The following is a 12,933-nucleotide window of genomic DNA, read 5'->3' on the forward strand; positions in this document are numbered from 1 at the left end:
GAGGGGAAAATGAACAATAAGTGATACAATCTCTTCCCAGCATCTTCACACAATGGTGTGTCTTGCAAATGAAACATACTGGGAAACAGCTTGTGAGATGAGCTTCATCAACAATAAGTAATTTTTATTCAGATTTTATTGTTGAATACAATGAACTTGATTAAATGTTTCAGATATGCCTATTCAGACCTTAAGCAAACCACCAAAAAAAAAAAAAAAAAAAGACTACTAAAAATCATCTTCTAAATCTGCTTTAGGAAGAGATTTAATTGCCAACTTGATGTGTAGAACTGAATTCCCACTTGATAGCGGCACCGTTCTGAGAACACAGCAACGACACGTTTGCACTTCTCTTCGGCCTCTTCTCTCATCCCTGCCGATCCTCCCAGCGTTGCCAAATAGTTACAACGACAGTCCTTTCAAACCACTGCATTTTGAACTTCCTAAACCTTTAAGAGGTCCTCTGTGTATGGAAAAGAACAATAGCGCTTCAAAAGCCATTTCTGAGAGTTCTTCAATACTGCATTTGAATGCTGGGGTTTCAATCAAGGACATCAGCAGACAATTTCTGATTGCTTAGAAGTTGACTTTTATACAGCTTTGATTAGGTCGCCCTTCTCAATAGGAAATCAAGAAAATCTTTGATCCCTTTCAGTTTCCAGAATTGGCACCAAGCCTTGTTAGGACAGGGAGTGAAAGAGACTGGGGCGGGGGGGGGGGGGCGTTCTTACTCAATCTAACCCCTCCCCCGACCCCATCTCTCTTCTTGCCTGTGCAATTCAGGGTTCCATCCGGAATCACTCATCCTTGAGATAATAAAAACAATGGGTGCTAATTCAGGGGTGGGGATGGTTTATAATTTTATGGATTTCCCGAAGACGTATAATTGGCACACAAGTGTACAAACGTGAACCGGATAATTAGGGGGTTCTGAACGTAAGCCACCTTTAATTTATATGATTACTTGAAAACATGTTAAGTGTTGTGAAGTGTCAGCGGAATCCCCACAAGACCTTTATTCAAAACCATCAACATTGTGAAAGTGCGTCTAATGGGCCAGCAGGAGGGGCGCAGGAGGGGCGCAGGAGGGAGGGAGAAGTGGTGGCGAGGATTCTCGCTCCGGTCCCCGCCGGCTCGCTAGGAACTGCATTGTGCCATCCGTGCGGGAGTAGAGCTCGCCCGCGCGTCCTGCGCCGGGGCGCGGAGAGGCGCTCTCGCTTCCGCAAGCTCTCCACTCGGCCCTCTTCTAACGGAGCTGAACACAGGCGTGCGCCGGCATCCAAACGCACACGCAGGCACCGACCCGCGCGTGCACGCACCCTAGCCTCGGCGGCACACACCGGAGCGCACAGACGCCCGCGCCGCGGCGCTCTCCACTCGGCCCGCCGCCGAGCATCGAGCGGTCGCCAAGCACCCCCAGGCCTCCCCACCCCCACCCTCATTCCTTCAGACTCTCCCAGCCCAGGCGGAAGTGCCCCAGCAGACCCCCAACAATGAGGACTTGTGTGATGCAGTTGGGGGTTGGGGGTAGATTACGCGGAGTGAAACATACACAGTCCGGTATGTCCAGGAGGAGGCAACGCAGCAGCCAAGTGGCATCGGCCTCTCCAGGCAGCTTTCCCTCGAGCCCACCCGCCTCGCTCGGTCCACCAGCACCACCAAAATAAGAAAAAAGAAAATTTAAAAAGTGCAGAGAAAAGGCGTGCCCTCCCACCAGCGATCACAGTAAGACTCCGCGGGACGCAGCAGGCGGAGGCAGAGTCCCGGCCGCAGCGAACACCATGGCTCTGAAATCTACTTTCTATACTCACCCAATGGCCCCTCTCTGACGCCGCGACGCAACCTCCCCGCATCCCTGATTCCCTAACTCCGAGTTCTTTCGGCGTTTGAGACTTCCCTTTATGGCTCCTTTATGAGCCGAATCACGAGGATTTAAAGTTTCCCCAGTAGGAAAAAAACTGAGCTCTGCATCCGAGGCAGAGCGTCGAGTCAGGCAGAGAAGGAAGAAGGGTGGGCTCGGGGGGCCTGGGGAGTGGAGTAGAGGGCGACGAGAGGCAGAGGAAAGAGTGATGGAGAACTCAAAGGACCGGGGTCCGAGGAACGCGGGCTCCAGCCCTGGTGGTGTCCGCGAACGGGTTCGGGTTACTGGGATAGATCCGGTTTTTCGAGAGGTCGAGCCAGAACCGCAGCGCTGCCGGGCAGTGGGGAAGTGAGAACCAGGTTGGGCCGGGTGGAGGAGAGGGTCTGGCCCAGGGGCGCCACTACCGAGGGAGAGAGGAGGTTTCGGGAGTACAGGGCAGGTTCTGGAGTGGAGATGGATAGAGCCTGGACCGCAGGAGGGAGGCGGATGCAGGAGGTCCCGGAGGGAGATGAGTGTCTTGGGTGGGCAAGTATGGAGAGAGGATCGCGAGCGGTCAGAACTATGGAGATGGAAGTGGGGGGACCCAGGAGGGAGAAGCAGAGGTCTCCCCTTTCCTCCTAGTAAGTGGAGGGAGAGGGCAGAAAACTGCAGTCGCCATTCCCGATGCACCCCTAGCCAAACTCCCGAGAGGCGCTTTCCTCCGCACCCGGGGCTGGGGACCCAGCGGAGCCACCCGAGAGCGCCAGCGCCGTGTCCCCGAGGGGCACCTGCCTGCACGGAACTCCGAGGCTTCCGCGTGTCCCCGCCGCGCCTCACCTCGGCTCGTCCAGAGCATCCTCCTCCGCTGCCGCAGCCGCCCACGAAGCGGCTCCCCATGCCCGGCGGGCGGCGGCACTCAGGCGCGCTCTGCAGCCCGGGGAAGCCCCGGCGAGCGCCGAGCTGGGTCCATCCTCCTCGGGAGCCACCGGCCCCGCGTCAGAGTAGGCGGAGGAGACCGCCCCCCGCGCGGACCCGCCTCCTCCGGCCCCCGCGGCGCCGCTCACCTGCTCGCTTCCCGGCCGCGGCCGCCTGCCCGCCCGCGGCGCGCCCCTCGCCCCGGCCTCGCGGCTCCCGCTCCCGCCGGGGCGCTCTCTGCGCCGCCCGAGCGCGCTCCGAGAGCTCAGCCGAGTCGCGGTGGCGACGAGGAGGAGGCAGAGCGAGCGGGGGCGCCGCGGCTCGCAGTCGCGCCTCCGGAGCCCCTGCGTTCACTCCCCATCCCGGCGTGGAAGGGGGAGAGCCGAGCGGAGGGCCAGGGGTCCCCTCCCCAGCTGCGCCGGCAGGGCGGGGGAGAGCGAGAGAAGGGTTTCACCAAGTACCCGGTGTATTCGCCACCATCACCACCACAACCGGCCCTGCCCGGCGTCCCTCGTTTTTCCGTAGGGTCCACTCTTTTATGCAAGCCTCTAAACTTACGCATACCCAAATATTAAGAGTGCCAGTGCGCAAAAACCAGAAGGGAGTTTCCGCGAGGGCGTGTTGCCCCCACGCCCCTTGGCAGGAGGGGGCGCTCGCTCCCAGCAGCCAACGCTGGCTGCGCGGCTGTGCTCTTAACAGGCTTCCCAGGCAAAGTTGGGCAAGGAGGAGGAAGGCTTGCGTCTGTCACGTTTTCATCAGTCCTCGGGAGGGACCCGTGCCCCTGAGGGTATTCAGTCCCCAATTAAACTCTGTCTTCTCTCCCGCCCGGTGCTTAGAATGCCTGGGAGTAGACAATTAGAAACTGCGCGGGAGCAGGCTTCAGCAGGTACACAGTCAGCTGCTCCTTGCTTTGGGTCCTGGCTTACAAAGGTCCTAGGAACAGCAAACCGCAGATAATACTGGGTCAGGGTGAAAATTCTTCCACCCTGAGCTCCAGTAAATTCCTGTTGTGTGGCATACCTGTCTCTCCGGAATGGGGTGGTGAGGGGAGAGGACGGTGTGAGATCAGCTTGCTGCCCCGTTGGAGTCTGGCGCAGAAGAAGAAGGGAGAGGCAGGAAACAGTTCCTTTAAAAAGTTTATTTTTATTCCTTTTAAGGGCCACCATCATGTCCTTCAGCTGTGTAATAATAAAGCCAATGTGGTGGTTTGTTTTGGGGTGATTTTTTTCCCCTCGTAGCTTCTGTCACTCACCCATGAACATTTAATGAAGCATTTAGGGTTATTACGTTCAGAGTCAATGGGCTAAAAATATTTAGCCTAATGCACTCCTTGTGGAGCCAATAGGTCCGTGGCTGCTACATACAAACGTTACAGAGAGACCCTCCCTTGCTCCACAAAATTCACGACCCATTAAACTTATTCCGTAATAACAGCTTCTGTACAAACGGAGGCCCGAGCAAACGGAGGCTGTCATGTACCTTCTGAAAAGACAGCAATTTACATAGAGACAAGAAAAATGTGTGGGGTCACTGGCAGGATGCAATCTTGGGAGAATAGTTGATCAGAGGAAACTCCCAAGGAAGTGGGAGGGAGGTTCTCTCCCTAATAATATTCAGTTTCTATATACTTCTGGATGTGACCAGCGAATCTAATGGTGGAGAACCGGGAAACTGTTCAAGTCTCTCCAATTTTTCCGAAGTTCTAGAGTGGGAAAAGTTGCCACCAGACACTCTTCTGTAGGAAGACACTCTTGTGTAGGAAGTTCAGGCTTGTCAGGCAACTCAGTTAAGATTAATAAAACACTTCAGGTTCCCCACCTGTAAAGACGCACCTCAGAAATCTGAACTCAATACCAAGAAAACAGGGACAAATTCGAGAAGACATGGCTGAAACAGGAAAAGGGAGTGTTACAAACTCTTAATATACTTCAGGGGCTGGAATAAATGTAAAACCTTGAGTGGAGCATAGATCCAACTTTCATTGACTCTACCAAAAATGCTCTAAAGTTTCTCAATGGTTTGAGGATAGCCTTGGAACATCAAAACCATTTACATACATTTAAAGACCCTGCATATGAAAATTGTCACCTTCAATGGCTTTTCACCTTGTTCTGTTTTCAGTTGACATTATGGTTACAGACTTTGAAGGGAATTTGAGACACTGAGTTGGCTGAGTTATAGAATGTAAGAGGCTCATATAAAACTCTGTCTCTATTCACTGCTGGACAGAGTCCACCATGGAAACTGGGCAAATTCCCATGAAATCCAATAGGGGCAACAAGCCACAGCTGTTACCAACTTCAGGCAGGAAGAAAGCATAATTTATAGATTCTGACTGTGCATAAGCTGCCCACCAGGAACCTAATGGTCTTCTGGGTTAAACTAAACCAAATCTTACAGGAATATTTTAAGTTATTGTACAAAACATGTCAAGAAACAACTCATCTAAAAGTTAGGGGCTTATGTATCTTCTCAGACCACAATGGATTAAAACTAGAAATTAATAACAAACAAAACTCTGGAAACTATACAAACACATGGAAATTAAACAGCATTCTACTTAATGACATATGGGTCCAAGAAGAAATCAAGCAGGAAATCAAAAAGTTTATTGAAACTAATGAAAACAATGATACATCATACCAAAACCTGTGGGATACTGCAAAAGCAGTATTGAGGGGAAAATTTATTGCATTAAATGCTCACTTCAGAAGAATGGAAAGATGGCAAGTGAACAACCTAACACTTCACCTTAAAGAACTAGAAAAACAAGAACAATCCAATCCTAAAGTTAGCAGACGGAAAGAAATCATTAAGATCAGAGCAGAACTGAATGAAATTGAAAACCAAAAAACAATTCAAAAGATCAACGAATCAAAAAGTTGGTTTTTTGAAAAGATAAATAAAATTGACAAACCATTAGCATGGCTAACAAAAAAAAGAAGAGAGAAGACTCAAATAACAAAAATTAGAAATGAAAAAGGCGATATTACAACTGATTCATCTGAAATACAAGGAATCATTCGAGACTACTATAAACAACTGTACACCAACAAATTTGAAAATCTGGAGGAAATGGATAAATTTCTGGACACACACAAGCTCCCAAAACTGAACCGTGAAGACGTAGAAAATTTGAACAGACCAATAACAATAAAGGAGATTGAAGCTGTTATCAGAAGGCTCCCAACAAAGAAAAGCCCAGGACCAGATGGATTCACAGCAGAATTTTACCAAACATTCAAAGAGGAATTGACACCGATTCTTTACAAACTATTCCAAAAGATTGAAACGGACGCAAATCTCCCAAACTCATTCTATGAAGCAAACATCATCCTGATACCAAAACCAGGTAAAGATATAACCAAAAAAGAAAACTACAGGCCGATATCCTTGATGAATATAGATGCAAAAATCCTCACTAAAATACTAGCAAACAGAATACAGCAACACATACGAAAAATTATTCATCACGATCAAGTTGGATTCATCCCAGGGATGCAAGGTTGGTTCAACATACGCAAATCAATAAATGTGATACACCATATTAATAAACTCAAACACAAGGACCATATGATCATCTCTATAGATGCTGAAAAAGCATTTGATAAAGTTCAGCACTCATTCATGACAAAGACCCTCTATAAGTTAGGTATAGAGGGAAAGTATCTCAACATAATTAAAGCCATATATGCCAAACCCACTGCCAATATCATCCTGAATGGGGAAAAGCTGAAAGCTTTTCCTTTAAGAACAGGCACTAGACAAGGATGCCCACTCTCACCACTCCTATTCAACATAGTGTTGGAAGTACTAGCCAGAGCAATCAGAGAAGAGAAGGAAATAAAGGGCATCCAGATTGGAAAAGATGAAGTCAAACTGTCCCTGTTTGCAGATGACATGATCCTATATATCGAACAGCCTAAAACCTCTACAAAAAAACTGTTGGAATTGATAAATGATTTCAGCACAGTAGCAGGATACAAAATCAACACACAAAAATCAGTAGCATTTCTTTTCTCCAATAGTGAACATGCAGAAGGAGAAATCAAGAAAGCCTGCCCATTTACAATAGCCACCAAAAAAATAAAATACTTAGGAATTGAGTTAACCAAGGAGGTGAAAAATCTCTATAATGAGAACTACAAACCACTGCTGAGAGAAATTAGAGAGGATACAAGAAGATGGAAAGATATTCCATGCTCTTGGATTGGAAGAATCAACATAGTGAAAATGTCCATACTACCCAAAGTGATATACAAATTCAATGCAATCCCCATCAAAATTCCAAAGACATTTTTCTCAGAAATGGAAAAAACTATTCAGACATTTATATGGAACAATAAAAGACCACGAATAGCCAAAGCAATGCTCAGCAAAAAAAATAAAGCTGGAGGCATAACACTACCTGACTTTAAGCTATACTACAAAGCTATAATAACCAAAACAGTATGGTACTGGCATAAAAACAGACACACTGACCAATGGAATAGAATAGAGAATCCAGAAATCAACCCACACACTTACTGCCATCTGATCTTTGACAAAGGCACCAAACCTATTCACTGGGGAAGGGACTGCCTCTTCAGCAAGTGGTGCTGGGATAACTGGATATCGATATGCAGGAGAATGAAACTAGATCCATACCTCTCACCGTATACTAAAATCAACTCAAAATGGATTAAGGATTTAAATATACACCCTGAGACAATAAAACTTCTTAAAGAAAACATAGGGGAAACACTTCAGGAAATAGGACTGGGCACAGACTTCATGAATACGACCCCAAAAGCACGGGCAACCAAAGGAAAAATAAACAAATGGGATTATATCAAACTAAAAAGCTTCTGCACAGCAAAAGAAACAATTAAAAGAGTTAAAAGACAACCAACAGAGTGGGAGAAAATATTTGCAAAATATACATCTGACAAAGGATTAATATCCAGAATATATAAGGAACTCAAACAACTTTACAAGAAGAAAACAAGCAACCCAATTAAAAAATGGGCAAAAGAGCTAAGTAGGCATTTCTCTAAGGAAGATATACAAATGGCCAACAGACATATGAAAAAATGCTCAACATCACTCAGCATCCGGGAAATGCAAATCAAAACCACATTGAGATACCATCTAACCCCAGTTAGGATGGCTAAAATCCAAAAGACTATGAACGATAAATGCTGGCGAGGCTGCGGAGAAAAAGGAACTCTCATACATTGTTGGTGGGACTGCAAAATGGTGCAGCCTCTATGGAAAATGGTATGGAGGTTCCTTAAACAATTGCAAATAGATCTACCATACGACCCAGCCATCCCACTGTTGGGAATATACCCAGAGGAATGGAAATCATCAAGTCGAAGGTATACCTGTTCCCCAATGTTCATTGCAGCACTCTTTACAATAGCCAAGAGTTGGAACCAGCCCAAATGCCCATCATCAGATGAGTGGATACGGAAAATGTGGTACATCTACACAATGGAATACTACTCAGCTATAAAAACGAATGAAATACTGCCATTTGCAACAACATGGATGGACCTTGAGAGAATTATATTAAGTGAAACAAGTCAGGCACAGAAAGAGAAATACCACATGTTCTCACTTATTGGAGGGAGCTAAAAATTAATATATAAATTCACACACACACATACACACATACACACACAAACCGGGGGGCGGGGAGGAAGAAGATATAACAACCACAATTATTTGAAGTTGATACAACAAACAAACAGAAAGGACATTGTTGGGGGGGAGGGGGGGGAGGGAGAAGGGAGGGAGGTTTTGGTGATGGGGAGCATTAATCAGCTACAATGTATATCGACAAAATAAAATTTAAAAAAATAAAAAATAAAAAAAAAAATAAAAAAAAAAAAAAAAAAAAAAAAAAAAAAAAAGTAACCCTGAAGGCAAAAAAAAAAAAAAAAAAAAATAAAAGTTAGGGGCTTTTTATCTTTTGTTCTTTTTTAAATAACAAAGTCATTTGTATTAAGTGCGGCATAAGAAGAAAATCAATAAACATTCCTTTATCATCTACTGAGAAACAATAAAAGAGAAGAGCAAAAATGTATACATTGCTTATTATGTTCCAGACACAGTTTTGGATGCTTTCCATATATGAACTCATTTAACCTTCACAACAGCCCAGTGAGGGAAGTATTCTAATTGTACTGATTGGACCTGACTCATCTTTGACAAGTTACCTCTCTGTACTCCAAAATTCTCAACTCCTGGATAATACCTGCTTCATGAGATTACTATCAAGCTTAAATGAGATAATATGTTGGACATGGCTGACAGTGAGTAAGTTACCCAGTAAACATTGGTTCTCTTTCCAGAATAATTTCAAAATGGTTCATTTTAATTCAACAAGCATTTATGAAGCCCATTTTTTTATGGCAGGCACTGTGCTAGGCATTGAGAATAATGGTGATAAATCAGAAACAGTTCCTGCCTTTGAGGAGCTTAGAGTCAAGTGAATAAAAGACATGGGCATGAGTAGCATGCAGATAGGTAAAAGAGAGTTTTATTGAACTTCACATAATTCATCCCTATGCACATGACTCTCAAGATACTCAGAGAGGTAACTGGTGTAAGTGCTATTTAAAACTCACTGATGATTGAAAGCAAAACCAAATGTCAGAACTCATAAATCCTGCTAGTAATAACTACGCCTCCAAAGAAAGGGATGCAAAGTAGCTCATGTTATATATTACATGTTACTTAAATCTGTTTATTCCCACAATTATTTCAAAAATACCTTCCCTTGGATAAAATGCAATAAAATGTATTTGTGCTGTAAGCTTTGAAGTTTTCTTTTCTTGTTTTCCAGCTTTATTGAGGTATAACTGACAAATAAATATTGTATATATTTAAGGTGTACAATGTGATATTGTGATATACATATATGTTGTGAAATGATTACCACAATCAAGCTAATTAACATATCCATCACCTCACATTGTTACTATTTTTTTGTAAGAGAACACTTATGATCTAGTCTTTTAGCAAATTTCAAGTATACAGCACATTATTATTAACTATAGTCATCATGCTGTATACATACATCTCCAGAACTTATTCATCTTATAGCTAAAAGTTTGTATCTTTCGACCAAAATCTCCCCATTTTCCCCACACTTTAGCCCTGGCAACCAGCATTCTACTCTCTGTTTTTATGAATTTGACTTCTTTTCATTCCACATGTAAGGGAGATCATGCAGTATTTGCCTTTCTGTGTCTGGCTTATTTTACCTAGCATAATGTCCTCTCGGATTGTCCATGTTGTTGCAAATGGCAGGATTTTCTTTTTTAAGTCTGAATAATATTCTGTTGTAGATATATATAAAAAACACATTTTCTTTATCTATCCATCTGTTGTCAGACACTAGGTTGATTCCATATTTTGGCCATTATTCACAATAATATTCTCCATCACTCAATATGAATGTGGGAGTGCAGATATTGCCCTGAGATAGTGATTTCATTTCTTTTGGATATATACCCACAAGTGGGGTTGCTAGAACATATGGTAGTTCTATTTTTAGTTTTTTGAAGAACCTCCATATGGTTTTCCATAATGGCTGTACCAGTTTACAATCCCAACAGCATATACAGGTTCCCTTTTTCTTACAACCTTGCCAATACCTGTTATTATTTGACTTGTTGATAATAGCCATCCTAACAAGCATGAAGTGATATTTCATTGTGGTTTTGATTGCATTTCCCTGATGATTAGTGATGTTGGGCACCTTTTCATATACCTGCTGACCATTTGTATGTCTTCTTTGGAAAAATGTCTATTCTAGCATACCCATTTTTTAATCAGGTTATTTGTTTCTTTGCTATTGAGTTGTATGAATTCCTTATATGTTTTGCCTGTTAACCCCTTTATCAAATATATGGTTTGCAAGTATATTCTCCTATTCCATAGGTTGCCTTTTTTTATTATTTCCTTTGTTGTTCAAAAACCTTTTAGTTTGATGTAGTTCCACTTGTCTATCTTTGCTTTTATTTATATCTCTGTCCAGTCCCATTGGTCTACATGTTTGTTTTTATACACACACTATGCTGTTTTGATTACTGTAGCTTTGTAATATACTTTAAAATCAGGACATGTGATGCCTCCAGGTTTGTTCTTCTTTTTCAAGATTGCTATAGCTATTCAGGGTCTTCTGTAGTTCTATATGCATTTTAGGATATTTTTTTCTATTTCTGTGAAAGTTGTCATTAGAATTTTGATAAGGATTGAATTGAATCTGTAAATCACTTAGGGTAGTATGGACACTTTAACAATATTAATTTTTCCAATCCATGAACATAGGATATCTTTCCATTTATTCATGTCTTCTTCAATTTCTTTCATTAATGTTTTACAGTTTTCAGTATACAGATCTTTCACCTCTGTGGTTAAATTTATTCCTAAGTATTTTTTTTTGATGCTATTATAAGTGGAATTGTTTTCTTAGCTTTGGAGTTTTCAAACAATACAAATTACTGTGGAACCACTATTTATTAAATAGATTGTAGTGCTTGCATATACCAGGAATATGATAATATTTCTATACCCATAAAGCTTGCAAATTAATAGAATTTTTAATAATGTTCAGTAGGAACATTCCTATCAAGCTTATTAGAGATATCATGTGCTCAACGTGTACTAACATATAGAATACACAAAATTTCAAAGGTTAACAGTGAAGGTATATAAGCCACTCATTGTCCCTTTCATTCAAGTCCATGTTCATACTCAAATTCTGTATATTGAGAAGGAAAACTTCTATTCCTTTATTAAAAAGAAATGTTTACTGGCTGCTTACTCTATACCAAGCATGATGTTAGGCATTGGCAGAGAAAGCACACAAAAAGTGAAAAAATAACTTGACCTCAAACAACTCTCATAGCATTGAGATAAATGTCATGAGAGTGCCAAGTACAGAATGCTAAGGGAGCCTTAAACAGGGCATTTCGCCCAAGGTAATTCAGGCAAAAAAGAAAGAGAGAGAGAGAGAGAGAGAGAGAGAGCAAGAGAGAGAGAAAGAAAGAAAAGAAAATGTAAAAAAGGCATAGAAGAGATTTCTCTCTGGGTATGGCTGGCTGTAGTTGACTCTAGAGAAGCAAGTATGAGCAACGTGAACAAATTTCAAAGGGTCTCATTTGCCATGTTCAGGAGCTTAGAATCTAGCGTGAAAGTAAAGTGATCCACTCTAAAACAACAACAAATAGGAAAAAAATGTTTTGCAAACTTTACATTTCCCATATTTCAGATACTTCTCTTGTATGCCCTGGACACAAGTAAAATATCTAGTTGCTATTTCTCTTCTGAAGTCAAAAAACAATTTTAAAAAACTTTCTACATGGCTTGATCAAAACAGAAAGTCCCTTCTTTCATAACACTGGCCTTGCTTGATGCTAGGGAAAGGTTGTGTGACAGTATTACTAAACTCAACTCTGGTTTATAATAGCTATAAATAGCATTCCTTTTAGTTTTCCAAGGAGGAGGTGGAGGAGAGCAGAGACACTGGCAATTGTATTTAAGCCACCTTTCTGCTCTTTTCAGCAAAATGCACAGTAGAAACAAAGTGGAGAGCTAAAGTGATTGTCAAAGGGTTCTTATGCTCCAGTTCAAACCCCCAATTTTTTTCACTCATAAAGTGGAGCTTAAGGTGATGGTAGTGCTTGAAAATAGGAGCAGACTAAAAGCTATCAGAAAACAACTGAGTTTCTGATGCAAAGGAATATCAGAAGCAGAGGAAAATCAGCTTTTTTTCTGACTACAGCTGCCACGCATTTTGTGGCTTCTGTGTCAAAGGTATGACAGATATGTGTTGTTCGCATTCCCGTAAACATTTTAGAATTAGATTGTTGATTTCTTGAAAAAATGGGCTGGTATTTTTATTGGGATTGTGCTAAATATATGCTTCCATTTGGGAAGAATTGACATCTTATCAACATTGAGTTTTCCAAATCACAAACATGGTATGCTTTGGGGGGTCTTCTTTAATTGTTTACCCTCTCTGGGGTCATTCCTCCTTTTTCTGAAACAACACCTTGATTTCACTGGGAAACTATTCCTCCAGCTAATCTTATTTTTTAATTTATTTCTGGTAGAGCTGACTCTACCCTCAGCTCCAAGGATGAACAGGTGACTCAGCTTAACAAATTTCTTGGTCACAATTC

The sequence above is a fragment of the Cynocephalus volans genome, chromosome 8, assembly GCF_027409185.1.
Source record: "Cynocephalus volans isolate mCynVol1 chromosome 8, mCynVol1.pri, whole genome shotgun sequence".
Classification (NCBI taxonomy): Eukaryota; Metazoa; Chordata; class Mammalia; order Dermoptera; family Cynocephalidae; genus Cynocephalus; species Cynocephalus volans.